Source organism: Arachis ipaensis, chromosome B01 (assembly GCF_000816755.2).
Source record: "Arachis ipaensis cultivar K30076 chromosome B01, Araip1.1, whole genome shotgun sequence".
Lineage (NCBI taxonomy): Eukaryota > Viridiplantae > Streptophyta > Magnoliopsida > Fabales > Fabaceae > Arachis > Arachis ipaensis.
The window spans coordinates 12,791,780-12,808,923 of NC_029785.2; the positions used below are offsets into that span (position 1 = coordinate 12,791,780).

The 17,144-nt window shown below is 35.7% G+C and overlaps 1 protein-coding gene across 1 annotated transcript in view; it reads left to right on the plus strand.

Annotated features, from left to right (window-relative positions):
• Window positions 1–17,144, plus strand: part of LOC107625292 (aldehyde dehydrogenase family 3 member F1) — a 23,266-nt gene that overhangs the window by 2,604 nt on the left and 3,518 nt on the right. The gene's annotated exons all lie outside the window — the stretch shown is intronic.

Here is a 17,144-nt window from a genome sequence, read left to right on the forward strand (position 1 = left end):
GTCAACTAGACTATACTATAAAATCAGTATAAGAAATTAAAAGTTTTCAATGACCTAGAGAAAGTGTTGAATCTAGTGTTGCATTTTTTAGATTTTTAAATTTTGATGCCAAATAAAATTTGAAAAGGAGCTGCAGTTGAGTCTAGTTTATCAATTATGCATGAGACAAAATGATTTTGTCTGATAACAAACAGAATAAAATAGAATAGAGAAGAAAAGTTTGCACTACTATATATTCTGATTCAGTCATTATGTGTAATGTGAGTATGTGACTTATATTAAGTCTTCATCATAATTATGGTAAAATTTTTACTATCTTTAATTTTTTAAATATTACAAACACCAATTTTTTAAGATTCTTTTTAATCCTATCAAAGAATCACAAACTTAGACTCTCTAACTTAGACTCTAAACAATAAATACTCACCCAACTTAACAAGGAAAACCTCTCAAGATCATGACATAAAATAGAAAATACATAAAAAAATATTGACATATTTAATAGTTTTTTCTCCAAGTTTAACTTTCTTTGCTTTTTCTCTCATAATTTTTTCAAATGTCTCACTTAATGCCTTTTATTATGAAAAATAAAGAAAGATAAACTGAGAAGAAAATTGTTAGAGATAAGATAGAGTCGGAGCGAAAATGAATCAAATAATTTTATGTAGAGAGTAACGGAATTAATATGCCAATAAAATAGGTCAAGGAACAGAGAGAGTAATACTAATATTTTAACGTAAAAAAATCCCCTTAATAAATAGGGTAAAAATCATGGGCCAACATTTCAAAAATATCTACTGTATTAAAAGATAGTTATAATATAGTGTATCACTATGAGATACTCTTTTACTCCTATTAATAGTATCTAGTGAGTACTAGAAGAGTATTATCAAACTTTAATATATATCACTCACAACATTCAAAATTTTATCATATACTCTCTATAATATTATGCTCACTATTTTACAAGAGAATTCACTTACAAAACCAAAAACACACATGAAGCTTTTGAAGAGATGCTTCTTAGCTTATTGCTTTGTGTTTTCTTGGTGTGTATTAAGCTTCCAATTCTACTCTATTTATAGGCAAAGCAAACTTCTCTAAACCACATATAATAGAGTAACATTCGAAGACAAGAATGTTGGAGTGGTTGGCAAGTGATGCAAGCTATGACAGCACAATTTTTCACCTTGGCTTGCATTTATAATAATCAATTTTTGCAAATATTGATCAAATTCAAGCAATGCTTAAATTTGTCAATCGACAACGGTTAGATCATCATGTTGGCTAGATTGTCAGTTGTGGCTATCTTCGGAATTGTAACAATACTACTGTCAATACTTTCTCTAACAAAGTGAAGTCGACCATCAATTTACTTAGTACTTTTATGATAAACCGGATTCTTAGCCAAGTGAATATATAGCACTTTGACTATCATAATGTACAGTTGGTACATTTGAATTCAACCCAAGGCTATCCAAAAGACCTCGCAACCAAATACTTTCTTTAACAACCTCAGTCAATGCCATATATTCGGCTTCAGTTGTCGATAATGCAATCGTAGATTGTAGTATCGTCTTCCAGCTAATAGTACATGCAAAGACTGTAAAGATATAGCCTGTCAACGACCTCCTTTTATCCAGGTCACCATCATAATCAGAATCAACATAGCTAACAACTCCTTATTTTTCACCTTCAAACATCAAACACACATCAATAAAACCTTTCAAGTACTGCATAATCCATTTCACAGCTTTCCAGTGCACCTTTTCAGGATTGCTCATAAACCTACTTACTACACTTATAACTTGTGAAAATTTGGTCTAGTGCATACTATAGCATACATGAGACTGCCAACAGTACTAGAGTATGGTATATGAGACATGTGCTCCAGGTCCTTCTCAGTTTTCAGACAATCCTTTGAAGATAGCTTAAAGTTATTAGCTAATAGAGTACCGACTGGTTTAGCCTAATCCATATTGAAGCATTGTAGCACTAACATAATTTTATTGCTTCAACCATAGTCTGCTATGATGCCTCTCCCTATGAATTTTCATTCCCAAAATTTTTCTTACTGTGCCTAAGTCCTTCATCTCAAATTCCTTTTCAAATTGAGTTTTCAACATGCTAATTTTAGTTTTACTGTTAGCTGCTATTAGCATATTATCGACATATATTAACAGATAAATTCTTAAACCATCTGAAAGCTCCTTAAAGTATATGCAATTATCATATTTGTTGTTGTAACCAATACTGATTATAAACCTCTTATTTCATTGCCTTGGGGACTGCTTCATGCCATACAATAACTTCTTCAGCAAACAAACATGGTCTTTCTTCTCAGGATCAGTAAATCCTTCTGGTTGACTCATGTAAATCGTTTCCTCTAGCTCACCATATAAGAACACAGTTTTTACATCAAGTTGCTCTGGCTCTAAGTCAAACGTACTTACAGTCGCTAATAGGACTCGAATAGAGCTATTCTTTGCAACAGGGGAGAATACTTCGTTGAAGTCGATACCCTCCTTTTGAGTAAAGACCTTTGCTACCAGTCTTGCCTTGAATCTTGGGGGTTCAACTCCAAGAATTCCTTCCTTTCTTTTGAAGACCCATTTGTATTCAATTACTCTTTTTCCCTCCAAAAGTTCTACTACCTCCCATGTCTAATTTTTATGAAGAGACACAATCTCCTCTTTCATTGCAGCTAGCCACTATTTTGACTCCATGCTATGAATTGCTTTACGATAGGAGTTTGGTTTATTTCCTACCACATCATCTGCCATAGCCAATGCAAAAGCTATAGGATGTGCCTCCACTGAGTCAAATGCACAAGAAGATTAATCTTGATATCTTTTTGGCTTCTGAACTTGTCGCTTCTCTCTGCCAATAGCAATACTATATGGTTCTACTTCTCTGGTTTCTTCATCAGTAACTCTATCATTGGATTCATCTACTCTTTCTTCTTCAGGTTGAGTAGTGCCTAAAGTGTTGGGATGAATTCCTTCTTTTTACTTTATCTTACCATTGTTAACTTCTAGCTCCACCTGCTTCTAGACACCATGATTTGTTTTTGCTTCATCTATTTTAAATTTTAGCTTCTGATTTATCATTGTTATTTCGTCAAAAAGTGACATCTCTGCTAATAATGATTTTGGGTGAACCTATCTTTTCTGTACAGCACAGTCTATAGCCTTTCACCCCTTATGCATACTCTAGAAATATGCACATTTTTGCTCTCGCCTCAAGATTACTATCACTCACATGGGCATATGCAGGGCACCCAGAATAATTAACGGGTCGACCAGACCATATCTCTTGTCAAATTTATAGATCAATTACAGTTGATGGAGATCAATTAATCAGGTTTGCAACTGTATTGACCACCTCAACCTAAAATGATTTAAGATACCTAGTATTGATTCACATGCATTGTGTACGCTCTAGAAGTGTTCTATTCATTCGTTCTGCAACTCCGTTTTGCTGTGGTGTTCCTAGTACAGTATGATGCCTCACTATACCATTATCTCTGCAGAACTCTACCATGACTTTCCATTGCTTGAATCTTTCAAACACTTTATATTTTTTATTCAGGAAATAGACCCAGACTTTTCTAGAATAATCATCAATTAGAGTGAGAAAATAGCGAGCTCCATCTAGAGAGTTGACAGGAGCAGGACCCACACATCTGAGTGGATGTACTCTAATATCCCTTTGCTATTGTGCTTTCTCGTGCTAAACTTTATTTGTTTCTATTTTCTAAAGACACAGTTTTCACATAAACCAAGTTTGTAATTCTTCAAGCCTTTTAACAAGTCTCTGTTCGCAAGTATGGACATTTCTTTTTTACTCATGTGACCAAGCCTCATGTGCCACAATCGTGTAGCATCATTATCATTTTTTTTAGAGGATAGCACAACATCACTTCTGCTTACTGTGCTTTTCTGCAATATGTAGATCCCTTCGTGTAACTTTCCTTCCATCACTACCATCAAACCTTTGAATACCTTCAAAAAGTCTCCCTCGCCTATAAATTTGTAACCATTTTTAAATTTGGTGCTCAATGAAATCATATTTTTGCCCAGTTCTAGTACGTGCCATGCATGGAGCAATATACTGGTACCGTCATTTGATTTGATTCTGGCTTGTCCTTCACCTACCACTGAAATTAATTTATTGTCTCCTAGTCAGACACTTCTGTCCCTATTTTCGTAAGAAATGAAAATATCTTAGCTAGGTGTCATATGAGATGATGCACCAGAATCCAAGATCCACTCGTCTCCATAGTTATTAGTGAATATGGTTAGAGTAGAACCAATATCACTATCTTCAGAACCATCAATTATTATGCTGGCAGAATTTTCTTATTTCTCTTTTTTTTTGTGGACAATTTCTTCTAATGTGTCCTAATTGGTGACAATGGAAGCACTTTATAGATTTTTGCTTTCGAGACTTTGACTTCGATCTACTCTTGCTTGAACTTGTGAACCCTCTTTCTTGACTGCGACCTCTCATCATGAACAACCCATCAGCAGGATTGTCTACAGTGGATCCAGATACTAACTTCTGATGCTCTTTTGTCAATAGTGCATCTTTAACATTTTGCACTGTGATTTCAAATCTACCATATAACATGATATCATAGAAATGATCATATGATGGAGTAAGTGACATCAACAAGGTCATAGCTTGATCAACATCTTCGACATTTATTCTAGCTGCAGCAACACCGGATATCATTCGATTAAAGTCATCTATGTGAACTCTCGCAGATTTATCTCCTGAATAATTAAATGTGATGGTAATCAGTGGCTAAGAGAAGGGGGGTTGAATCTTAGCCCCTTTTTCTGAGTATCACTTTCTGCCTTTAAAAATAGCTTCAAGAGATTTTTCTGCGTTTTGACTCATAACCAGATAAGAGACAATTTCTTTTTGTCTCGTAACCAGTCAGGAGATATTTTTCAATTTTGTCTCCTTTGAAATAGAAACAGAAATAGAGTAGAAGAGAGAGAGAGAATCACACCAAGAAGTATCCTAGTTCAGCTGCTAAGTGCAATGCAGCCTACGTCCAGTCTCCATCACAATAATGATGGAATTTCACTATAATCAACTGATTACAGAGACCAATTCTTCCCTAGGAATTACTCTTTCCTATCCGAGACAAGTCCAGAATCTATACCCAACACTGAACTTGACTTGGTCACCTACCAAGCTTTCAACTGCTAAGTGCTAACCCAACTTGTAAGGGGATTCCCACAGAATCATGATACACAACACATAGATGTACAACGGACCACTAGGACACCTATGGCTTTTTCTTTAATTTTGTACACTCTATCTTTTTCCTCTCATTGGCTTTTTCTTACAAACCTCACACTGTTTGCCTTTTTTACCATGAGACTCAGACAGACAAAACTAAAGAAAAGAGTTACAAAATAAAATACATTGAAGGAGAAAAACTTTTGTAAGCTTGGGTAGCTATGAGAACTCTGTGCTTACTCTCCTTGTCTCAAGCCTTGGCCGTTCACCCTTATTATAGAAGAGAAGCTTCCAAAGTTGAAACCGGTTGAACCAAGCCACCTTCTTCTTCTTCAATACCAAAACCGGTTCGGACAGAGAGAAAAGAGAGAGAAACCGAAAGCAAAACCAACATGCAATTACCTATCTCTCATCCCTTCTCATCAAGCTTCAACAATCTGAGCCTTCCATCTTGACTTGGTCTCCAAGAAGGATTTCTGATCCTTGATGAACTCTTGATCCTTGACAGCTCCTTCTGTTTCATTTTTGCTTCTACCTCCACGTAGCTACAGTAGCTACCTTCTGTAATGGATGAACAAAAGTGGAAACGAGCTTCACCTTAGAGATCTTCTTCTCTGACCGAATCGGATTGCTACTACTTTAGGCATGGAGATCTTGAAACTTCTTCACCACATCTTGCCTTAAGTAGAAAAGATCTCAGCCACACCATGCCTTGGATCTTCTTTTTACTAAGGCCATCATCACCTTAGCCTCTTGCTTGTTCATAGCTTCTCTGCTTCTTCTTCTGATAGCTTGCTTCAATCCTCTTTTCCTTCTAGACATGACCGATTGAGAAGAGAGAGGAGAGAGAAGAGAGAAAAGCTATCAATGGAAATAATGAATGGATTTAAAATGAATTAATTTTCCACTCCCATTCTCCTATGCATAGTAACGTGTGAAAGCTTTAATTTTTATCAAATCAATTTTGAATTTTCTCTTTTCTGTTACCAATGCATTCATTTAATTTAATTAAAATTTGTATTCCACCAAATCAAATGGTTAACTGAACCATGCTTCAACAAAGTTGAACCCCTTTATTTTGTGATCAACGTATGGCACCCTTGGGCCACTTTCTTCAACAATTTATTTCAACAAGAATGGGCCTGAGGTTTTGGGCTTTTCTTTAATTCAAAACTCAGAGACCTAAATGATCCAAATTGTCACCAAACAAATTAAATCATACATCAATTTAGGCTTATGTGACTTTGGTCCAACAAAAATCTGCACACCAACAAAATTATTAAACAGCCAATTTGAATAAAAAATCAAATTAATAATTTTGTAATTAATATTTTTAATAATGTTTGATCATCATAACAATTTGAAGTTTTCCAAACTCAACAATCTCCCCCTTGATGACAAACATTATTAAAAATGAAAAGAGGTTAAGGATTAAAAGTACTCCCTTGAATGTTTTGAATCCTCCCCCTTTGCATTTGTCATATACCTCCCCCTTAATGCGTACAATTTTTCCAGTGGAAGCATTACCTGAAACATGCTCAAAACATGCTTTAAAAACAGTTCCAAAAAAATATTTAATATATTCAACATATGGAACATTTTGAGCATGTTGATCAATTTGATTTTTGAGCAACTATATAATGATAATCAAAACTTGATTTGTTATCTGTCAGACAACTTGTTGCTCACAAAATAAAACAAAATATGCCTGAGTACTTTTCAGAGTTCATTGCAATAAATAACCAAGACTCAACATACTTATATCAACATGTTAAAAAACAATCTCTTGCCAAACAAAACTATAATTCAGGCTCAATGAAGCATTTTTTCATATTCAGTTATAAAAAACAAAGCTTCATAAAAAATTGGCAATAAGTATCAGAGCAAGAATTTGCAATAGGTATCAGAGCATACACAAAAAACAGAGCAGGATAACGTCGAAATCAGATCACATAACCTCCTTTTAACCTTAGAGCATGAACCAATAATCATTAGAAACAAAAACACAGGTTTCAACTAATTTCAGCTCAACAGATAAAAACACAAGTTTCAACAGATTTCAGCTCAATAGATTTCAACCATATTTTTTCTTTTTAATTCCTCCTCCTTTTGTCATCAATGGGGACCTGCAAAATAGATGAAAAACAACATGCTAAAATGCAGAATATTTGATTAAACAAAACAAAAGAGTTCAAAGTAGCCGAGTATAGTTATCCAACAGTTCACAAGACACTAAAACAAAAGAACAATTAAAAGGACAGAGTTCAAAAGTGTGAGTAGCAAAGAGCACATCAAGCATCGAAAAGATTGATATCTGAGCCAAGGGAATCATCTTCTTCATCCGAATCAGCCATGTCTTTTTCCAGGCTTTTGAGCAGCAAATTGATTCTCTCATTACACTTAGTCCAAGTTTTCTCGTTTTCACATGCTTGTTTCCTGGCCTCCTTGGAAGATTTGATCATCAAATTGGACATATGAGAGAACTCATTCAACACATCTTTGACAGATTCGGATATTTTGGAAGATTTAGAGGGGTGATATTCACTTTCATTATCAGATTCCATTGAGCTTTTTTCCTTTTTTCCTTTCATTGACTCAAGAATCTCGCCTCCCTTTATGGTAGAAACCTTATTTTCTACAGGCTCATTGATTAAATCAACATTAAAGTATTCAAAAATGCAGGTCATAAAAATACCATAAAACAAATTAGCCTTCTTATCACTGCGAACACAATCCCACATGTGTCGCACCATGAGATAAGCAAAAGAGATAGAAGCAGAATTAAGAATAGCAAAAAAATCAAAGTATCACAGACAGTTACTCTTTGATAAGAACTACTCTGGGGCATCAGAATGTGGTTGATGATGCGGTGAAGTAGCGCTCTCACAGGGTTGAGAGCCTTGTGTGTTAGAGTAGTTCCATCAAAAGCTGAAAAATTCTCACAAACCCGAGACAAAGCAGTCTGAAGAGAAATCCCAACCTGAGAGTCTCATTTGCTGGACATATATGCTCTTGCACCTTCATCTTCATACCCTAAGGCAGCACTAACAGTCTCTCTGTTCAAAGTTAGATGCACCTTTTTGACATAAGAATGTAAGGCTCCATCATGGTACATCATATTCATATAAAACTCGCAAACCAGATTTGGGTAGACCGGCTTGTGAATCTTAAACAGAGGAGTCCATTTGAGTTTATCAAAGAGTGTAGAAAAATCAATATCCTTATCAGACAGTTTCTCCAGATTGACAATATATGAGGCACACAAATGGCGGTTCACTAAAACTTGAGAATGGAACTCAAATGCAGCACAGGATGAGAACCGAGTAGGATCAAAGTGAGAATGATTCTTACTAAACTTATTTTTAAAGTCTAGTGAGTCCAAGTTTGGTGGCTCCCGAGTGTTGTGGAGGATGTAGCGCTTCGGACGTTGAGAGGAAGCAGTTCGGCCAGAAGGATGGGGAGTTGAGCGCTGTGGAGGTGAAGGTGGTGGAGAGGACAGAGATGCATCTTCTTCTTCGGCCATAGGTTCCTTTTCTTTTCCAGTCTTCTTGCGTGAAGAGGTTCTTTGAGCAATTACCTTCCTTCTCATAGAGCCGGTTGAGTGAGAAGAGGGAGAAGAGGATGAGTGTATATGAATATGGGTGTGAGTTTGAGGAGCAGATGAAGGATTTTTGGCAGAGGGGGTTCGGTTGCTTCTTCTAAGAGCCAACTTCTTTTTCATGATGAGAGAATATGAAGAAGGGAAGATGAAGAGATGGCCGAATTGATTGGAAGGTGGAGAGATGTTATAACCGCATTAAATGCAGAGTGGAGAGAGGATCATTTAAAATAATGGGCATTAATGAAGCGGTTATCAATCAAGGAAAATTTGAAATTAAAAAGTAACTGAAAGATCTTTTTCTTGAATGGGAGAGAGTAAGTGAGAAGATATTGATTTGACATGAACTCCCTCTCCAAAGATATGATGTGATAACCTCATAATATTTTAATAAAAAATGAATATGGGTCAGAGTCATGAAGTGGGTCCAAAAAAGTTAGGTTGGGCTTAAGTTCAACGACATCATTATTCAGTCTACCCCTATTTCATGGCTGGTTCATCATGTCCCAGTTTTGTCTCACTGTTACCTACGAGACAAAAACCAACAGAAGCATTAAAATCACAATTCTTCAACAAAAGTCAACTCTAACATTCCCAAACTGTTCCTTAACGAACAGAACCTATCTTCACACAAAGGTTTAGTGAATATGTCAGCCAGTTGTTCTTCGGATTTCACAAATTGAATATCAATAGTACATTTTTGCACATGTTCTCTAATAAAATGATATCTAACCTCTATGTGCTTAGTTCTAGAGTGAAGAACAAGATTTTTAAAAATATTTATTGCACTCATATTATCACAAAATAAAGGAATATTATTGATTTTCAATTTATAATCCTCCAATTGAGTTTTTAACCAAATTAATTGAGAACAACACGCTGCAACAGATATGTATTCAACTTCAGCCGTGGATAGTGCAACAGTGGCTTACTTCTTACTTGACCACATGTTGAGTGAGATGCCAAGGAAGCAACACATTCCGGATATGCTTCTTCTATCCACTCAATCACCCGCATAATCTGCATCACAAAACCCTATTGCACAAAACTCATCAGATTTAGAATATCATAAGCCAAAATCACATGTTCCCTTAATGTATCTAATGATTCTCTTAACAGCTGAAAGATGAGATTCTTTTGGATGAGACTGAAATCTTGAACATACACACACACTTTGGACAATATCTGGTCTAGAGGATGTAAGATACATAAGTGAGCCAATCATTCTTCTATATCGTGTTTCATCCACATTTTTTCCACTTTCATCCTTATCAAGTTTAGTGTTTGGATGCATAGGTGTTCCCATAGGTTTGGAAATTTTAAGGCCAAATTTCTTGATTAATTATTTTGCATATTTACCTTGGTGAATAAAAATACCACTAGGAGTTTGTTTGATTTGAAGACCAAGAAAAAAGGTTAATTCACCCATCAAACTCATTTCAAACTCACTAGTCATAAGTTTTCCAAACTCTTCACACAAGGTTTTATTGGCCGAACCAAACACTATGTCATCCACATAAACTTGAACAAGTAGAATATCATCATTAGATGCTTTTATAAATAAAGTTGTATCAGTGGTTCCCCTTTGAAAATGATTTTCCAACAAGAAGGCACTAAGCCTATCATACCAAGCTCTTGGAGCTTACCTTAGACCATAAAGAGCCTTTGAAAGTTTAAAAACATGATTTGAAAATTCTTTTCTTTCAAAACCAGGGGGTTGAGCCACAAATACTTCTCTATCTATAAAGCCATTAAGGAAAGCACATTTGACATCCATTTGGAACATCTTAAAACCTTTATGGGCAGCATAGGCAAGAAGCAATCTAATTGCCTTCATTCTTGCTACCGGAGCAAAAGACTCATCAAAATCAATCCCTTCCTCTTGATCGTAACCTTGAGCCACTAATCTAGCCTTGTTACGAACAACACTACCATCCTCACCCAATTTATTTTTGAAAATCCACTTTGTACCGGTTACCTTCTTACCATTAGGATTGGGTACAAGTGTCCAAACCTCATTCTTTTCAAATTGAGCAAGCTTCTCTTCCATGACTTTAACCCATGAGGAGTCTTCAAGGGCTTGTTTCACATTGAGAGGCTCCAATTGGGACAAGAAAGCAACATTGCTTTGGTCGACTTACTTCTTGTTGAGGATCTAGTGGTCACGCCTTGGGAAGGATCACCAATGATAAAATCGTGAGGGTAACCCTTCAGAAACTTCTATTCTCGTGGCCTTTGAGGGATGGTTTTGCCTTGATGAATTTCAGTTGACTGCACTGTTCTGGGTTCTCTGGCTTGTTCAGGAGACAAAACAGAAATGTCTCCTTCATTCTGACGAGACGTTTCTGGGACATTTCTGGATAGTTAGGTTCAACAACTGGGACGGTCTTGGGATCAACTTGATTAGCTTCTTGGTTTACATCAGCATCACAACCTGCATCATCTTCTATCACAGCACTAGGAATGGAGTGAGAATCACAAAAGGATACATGTATGGATTTTTCTATGGTTCTATGTTCCTTGAGGTAAATTCTATACGCTTTGCTAGTGGTGGAGTATCCAACAAACATTCCTTTATAGGATTTTGGATCAAATTTTCCAAGATTTTCTTTATTGTTAAGAACAAAACATTTGCATCCAAAAACATGGAAATACTTAATATTAGGAGGGGTTCCTTTCCAAAGCTCATATGGAGTTTTCTTTAAACCTTTTCGAATGATGGTTCTATTCAAAATATAACAAGCTGTATTTACAGCTTCAGCCCACAAAAATTTTGGTACATCATTTTCACAAAAGCATTGTCCTAGTCAGTTCTTGAAGGCTTCTATTCCTTCTTTCAACTACCCCATTTTGTTGAGGAGTTCTAGGACATGAGAAGTTATGTGCAATACCAAAATCATTATAGAATTTTTTAAAATCTTCATTTTCAAATTCTTTTCCGTGATCACTTCTCAAATGGGCTATTTTCAAATCCTTTTCATTTTGAATCTTTTTGCAAAGAGTGGAAAAAGCATGAAAAGCATCATTCTTATGAGCTAGGAAGAGAACCCAACTGAATCTAGAGTAGTCATCTACCACCACCAAATCATAGTATTTACCTCCCAAACTTTGAGTCCTTATTGGACCAAAAAGATCAATATGCAACATTTCTAATGGTCTCTTAGTGAAAATTCCATCTTTTAGAAGATTTTACTTGTTTGCCTAATTGACAAGCATCACAAGTAATATCTTTATCAAATTTAATGTTGGGAATTCCTCTAACCAAGTTTTTCTTTACAAGTTTAGAAATTTGGTACATGCTTGCATGACCCAATTTCTTATGCCAAAGCCATTTTTCAGATTCAAGAGAAGTGAAACATGTTTCTTTTTTATCTTTTAGATCCTCAAGAGTCAATTCATACACATTATTACATCTTTTTGCTTCAAACAAGATATCACCGGATTTTTCACAAACAACTAAGCAATCCAATTTTCTAAAGATAACCTCATAACCAAGATCACATAATTAGCTAATGCTTAGAAGGTTGTGTTTCAAACCATCAACAAGTAAAACATCATTTATAAAAGAAGAAAAACTCTTACCCACTTTACATATGGCTACTATTTTTCCTTTTTCATTATCACCGAAAGTGACAAACCCTCCATCATACTCATCAAGCTTGATGAAGAACGTTGCCTTTTCGGTCATATGCATAGAGTACCCACTGTCCATATACCACATGTTGTCTTTTCTCTTGGATGCTAGGCAAACCTGCTCTACGTGATCTGCCATGAGGCAAGTTTGAGACTTGGTTTCTGATTCTTCATATTCATCTGAGTCGTTTTCCAAGTCTTCCCAAGAGGCCATCAGTCCTTTCTTCTTTCCCTTCTTTGGCTTATCCTCCTTCTTTAATTTAGGGCAATCGAATTTGAAGTGCCCAACCTCTTTGCAGTTGTAGCAGATCATTTTACTGAGATCCTTCTTTGGTTTCCTTGAGCTGCTTCCTCGGTTTCTTTCCTTCAGCTTCACCATTTTCTTGAATTTCTTAGCAAACAAAACAAAATCATTTTCAGATGAGTTATCACTGGATTCATCATTCAGAGGTTCAGAAACGGATTTGAGAGCAATTCCTTTCTTTTTTGTGTCTTTTTTTAAATAAGTGTTTTCAAAAGCAAGCAAATTTCCTCTCAAATCATCATATGTAATATTATCAATATTGCTACTTTCAGCTATCACGTTGCTTTTTTTTCCCACTCTTTCGTGAGACATCTCAAAATTCTCCTCACAAGCATAGATTCAGGATATGTAATTCCCATAGCATCCAAGCCAGTGATGATAAAATTGAATCTTTCGAACAACTCATCTATCGTTTCTCCTTCCTTCATTGAGAACATTTCATATTCTCTGTTCAGCATGTCTATTCTGGTCTTCTTCACTAGGGTTGTGCCTTCATGAGTGATTTGTAGTTTGTCCTAGATTTTCTTTGCTGTTGTGCATCTTGATACCCGTCGGTATTTCTCGAAGCTGACTGCACAATTTAGCAAGTTGACAACTTTAGCGTTGAGCTCTACTTTCTTTCTGTCTTCCTCATTCCAATCGGCTTCGCCTTTGAGTGAAACCACACCTTTTGCACTCGTAACTGCTGGAAACTATGGACCTTCCAAGATTATCTTCCAGAGTCTGTAATCTACAGACTGAACAAATATCTTCATCCTTTCTTTCCAGTAACTGTAGTTCTTTCCATTGAAGTATGGTGGTTTGTTGCTTGACTGCCCTTCTGTCAGAGTATAGGCAACCAAATTTGAGCCACTGTTATCTGCTATTAGGATCTTTTCTCCAAGCTGCAAAGCTTGATCTCTTTGAGACCAAGCTCTGATACCAATTGATGGTAATTAGTGGCTAAGAGAAAGGAGGGTTGAATCTTAGCCCCTTTTCTGAGTATCACTTTCTGCCTTTCAAATTAGCTTCAGGAGATTTTTCTGCATTTTGTCTCATAACCAGACAAGAGATATTTTCTTTTTGTCTCGTAACCAGTCAGGAGATATTCTTCAATTTTGTCTCCTTTGCAACAGAAATAGAAATGGAGTAGAGAGAGAGAGAGAGAATCACACCAAGAAGTATCCTGGTTCATCTGCTAAGTGCAATGCAGCCTACGTCCAGTCTCCATCACAACAATGATAGAATTTCACTATAATCAACTGATTACAGACACCAATTCTTCCCTAGGAACTACCCTTTCCTATCCGGGACAAGTCCAGAATCTATACCCAACACTGAACTTGACTTGGTCACCTACCAAGCTTTCAACTGCTAAGTGCTAACCCAACTTGCAAGGGGATTCCCACAGAATCATGATACACAACACATAGATGTACAAAGGACCTCTAGGACACCTATGGATTTTTCTTTAATTTTGTACACTCTGACTTTTTTCTCTCACTGGCTTTTTCTTACAAACCTTACATTGTTTACTTTTTTTACCATGAGACTTAGACAGACAAAACTAAAGAAAAGAATTACAAAATAAAATACATTGAAGGAGAAGAACTTCTGTAAGCTTGGGTAGCTATGAGAACTCTGTGCTTACTCTCCTTGTCTCAAGCCTTGGCCGTTCACCCTTATTATAGAAGGGGAAGCTTCCAAAGTTAAACCGGTTGAACCAAGCCACCTTCTTCTTCTTCAACACCAAAATCGGTTCGGACAGAGAGAAGAGAGAGAGAAACCGAAAGCAAAACCAACATGCAATTACCTCTCTCTCATCCCTTCTCATCAAGCTTCATCAATCTGAGCCTTCCATCTTGACTTGGTCTCCAAGAAGGATTTCTGACCCATGATGAACTCTTGATCCTTGACAGCTCCTTCTGTTCCATTTTTTGCTTCTACCTCCACGTAGCTACAGTAGCTACCTTCTGTAATGGATGAACAAAAGTGGAAACGAGCTTCACCTTAGAGATCTTCTTCTCTAACCGAATCGGATTGCTACTACTTTAGGCATAGAGATCTTGAAGCTTCTTCACCACATCTTGCCTTAAGTGGAAAAGATCTCAGCCACACCATCCCTTGGATATTCTTTTTGCTAAGGCCATCATCACTTTAGCCTCTTGCTTGTTCATAGCTTCTCTGCTTCTTTTTCTGATAGCTTGCTTCAATCCTCTTTTCCTGCTAGACATGACCGATTGAGAAGAGAGAGGAGAGAGATGAGAGAAAAGCTATCAATGGAAATAATGAATGGATTTAAAATGAATTAATTTTCCACTCCCATTCTCCTCTGCATAGTAACGTGTGAAAGCTTTAATTTCCATCAAATCAATTTTGAATTTTCTCTTTCTTGTTACCAATGCATTTATTTAATTTAATTAAAATTTAGATTCCACCAAATCAAATGGTTAACCGAACCATGCTTCAACAAAATTGAACCCTTTGTTTTGTGATCAATGTATGGCACCCTTGGGCCACTTTCTTCAACAATTTATTTCAACAAGAATAGGCCTAAGGTTTTGGGCTTTTCTTTAATTCAAAACTCAGAGACCTGAATGATCCAAATTGTCACCAAACAAATTAAATCATATATCAATTTAGGCTTATGTGACTTTGGTCCAACAAAAATCTACACACCAACAAAATTATTAAACAGCCAATTTGAATCAAAAATCAAATTAATAATTTTGTAATTATAATGTTTGATCATCATAACAATTTGAAGTTTTTCAAACTCAACAAAATGTATACAACATCTTCCTTTAGTACAACTTGTTGGATAAGGTCTTGACAGAATATTTTTTATCTAAAGCCTTCCACAATAAATGAGCAATTTTTTCATTCATTACCTCTTGCAACACGTTGTCTGTCATGCATAAATAGATTGTACTTCTTGCTTTTGTCATTGTATCTGCCTTTTTATCATCAAACAATATTTTCAACAGTTTTGTTATTTCATCAAACGCCTTCGTTATACCTTGCTGATCTAGCAAAACTTGCACCTTTAGTTTTTATAACTGGAAATCATTGGAACTGTCAAATTTCTCCACTTTAAATTTTTTGACTGACATTTTATATCAAGTTCAAATTATTTTTTTGATGTAAAAGTTCAGACAAAGCTACAACCACAAAGCATACGAAGAATTAAACCTTCCCCTTAAAACCAAGTGGCTCCACTTGTTAGGAATAAAACAGAGTCAGAGCAAAAAACAAGCCAAATAATTTTATGTAAAAAGTGACGGGATTAATATGCCAACAAAATAGGTTAAGGAATAGAGAGAGTAACATCAATATTTTAACAAAAAAAAAAATTTCCTTAATGAACAGGGCAAAAACTATGGGCCAACACTCCGAAAATATCCACTATATTAAAAGATAATTACAATATAGTGTATCAAAGTGAGACAATCTTTTACTATTATTAGTAGTATCTAGTGAGTACCAATAGAGTATTATCAAATTCTAATGTGTATCACTCACAATACTCAAAATTTTATTACACTCTCTAAAATATTACACTCACTATTTTACAAGAGAGCTCACTCACAAAACAAAACAAAAAAACACACACACACACGCACGAAAGCTTTTGGAGAGATGCTTTGTAGCTTATTGCTTTGTGTTTTTTTGGTGTGTATTAAGCTTCCAATTTTACTCTATTTATAGGCAAAGCAACTTTCTCTAAGCCACGCATGCATAATAAAACAATATCCGAAGACAAGAATGGTGGAGTGGTTGGCAAGTGATGCAAGCCATGATATCACAAAAAATATTCAAAGTAATAATATGAAGGAGGAAATGAAAGTAGTTTAAAAGTTATGAAAAACTCAGAAATTCGGTTCTCACTCCTTAGCTTTAACTATTGGCCAATTACTTCCTTTTGTATAAGGGTAATACTTCTAAAACTCGAAGTGGCGCGGTGTTACAAAAGCAGGATCATGGATACTTGAGTTGTTCTTGCTGTCCTTACTGGTGGTCTTTGGAGTTGATGATGTCTTCTAAGTACTTGCAAGATCAGCACCCTTGATCTTAAACTTTGGCTTCAAGTTTTTCATCCTTTTACCCTTCATTTTGATTTGAATAAAAATAACTTTTTTTCTTCTCCTTTTTTGAATTGTTGCAACAGTTCATAGTAATTTCAAAGAACTATTTTGTTTACACATTTTGATAATCATAACTTTAACACTTTTCTTTTAAACCAAATCAACGTTTTGATTTTGTTTTTAGTTTCATTTTTTGACTTTTTCCTTCTATGCTTATTTGATGAAAGGTTTTCGTACCAACAAAAAGTGAATTACCTTTAACTTTGATTTGCTTCACTCGGATCGGTAA